The 1,570-nt window shown below is 43.1% G+C and overlaps 1 protein-coding gene across 2 annotated transcripts in view; it reads left to right on the forward strand.

Annotated features, from left to right (window-relative positions):
• BBOF1 (basal body orientation factor 1) overlaps nt 1–1,570 on the forward strand; it is a 1,057,902-nt gene that overhangs the window by 632,398 nt on the left and 423,934 nt on the right. The window lies entirely within an intron of this gene.

Raw genomic sequence — 1,570 nt, forward strand, 5'->3', positions numbered from 1 at the left:
CTGGCACCATTCCGTCTCCATGACATCAGAAGGAATTGGTGAACAAGACAATGGAGAGGGCCAGATGACATCACCCCACCTGCTGCAAAGAGGGGCAGAAACTTTAGAACCTACTTCATGCTAAACTAATTCAGACTGCTGCTCCCTTTCCTTCATGTCCAGCCAAACAGGTAGTTTTTCAAAAAGCTCTTGCCTCCACCTTGATCCTTTCCCATAGTCACACTAGTTATGGTGCATGTGGCTTGCTGATGTGCTTGTCTGGAACAGGAATAAGTCACAGCTGGAAATAATTTTGATCATTCCACAGGGGGTATCTGAGCTTTTTACCCACCACCTTTGAGAGCCCTGATCGAAAACCATGAGCCCCAGATTCATCCACTTTAAGGGGATACTATGACTCTCAGTCTCTCTAGGTTCTTCATGGCACCCATCACTGTAGTAACTGAGCTCAGACTTCTCTTCACCAGACAAAATGAGAGCTTGCTCCTGTTGAAGGCTGCCAGATGGAACTCGGTAGTGCAATACTACAGCTGGGACTCTGGGATCCACACCTTCTGCTCACACTCTATCCAGCAGCCAGCACTCACTCACAGCTTAAAAGGCAAATATTGGCCAAGTCAGAGAAGGGAATGCCGATTTCATTACACATTAGGATACCTGCCAGCACATAGTGGGACATATACAAACCATAAGAACTATACCTACAAGAGAAGGGGGAAGAACTCAACCAAAGCCTTTGGGCTAATTCCAAAATACACTTTGACAGCATTACATCCAGCAATACTGATGTCAGAAGCTAACAAGGCAGTTGCCACAGAATCCATTCCCTCCATAATCTTTTCATTTTTAAAGTTCTGTTTCTAGATCTTATAGTTGACAAGAAAAATCTTCCAAACACGAACATAATGACAAATATAGTGCTGTTAATCTTAGCCTGCAGACAGCCTGAAAACAACTCTTAGATTCATGGTAAAGGAATGTTGACCCTGAGGCCTAATAGTAAACATTTTGTCTTCTGTTAACTATTTAGTTGATCATTTAGAAGAAACCTCCAGATGCCAAGTTTATAGCCCACATTCCAAAACTGCCACAACTTCCCAGGTGCCATAAACTCCAACTGTCCACCCTTCCAACCAAAACCTCCAGCTTCTCCCCTGACAACTTCTACAATGCAGCTAAGCAAATTCAATGTAAATACCAGCAGCACAGAATATAATGAAAGGCATTTATATAAAAATTAACTCAGAACCTTACCCTATTATTCATTTGTATAGTAAGTTTACTAAAAATCTCATTTCTGGATTTACCAGAAGTTGCTGCAGAATTTCCAGCCTGCTGCCCTGAAGCACCACAGAAGCCAGCTAGTCTTGCTGCAGAATTTAGTTCAATTTCCAGGTCCTTGATTTAGTCAGTCCTCCCAGAAACCAGTGGGATGGGTGAGAAGCCCTGCCCAATCCTGGGAACAGACTTGGTGAGAAACTAGAAGATCTGAAGAGGACTCTTTATCATTAAAACTAACCAGTTTAGGTCACATCTGTGCTCTCAGGAACAACTCCAAACCAAGACGACC

Source organism: Chrysemys picta, chromosome 4 (genome assembly GCF_011386835.1).
Source record: "Chrysemys picta bellii isolate R12L10 chromosome 4, ASM1138683v2, whole genome shotgun sequence".
Classification (NCBI taxonomy): domain Eukaryota; kingdom Metazoa; phylum Chordata; order Testudines; family Emydidae; genus Chrysemys; species Chrysemys picta.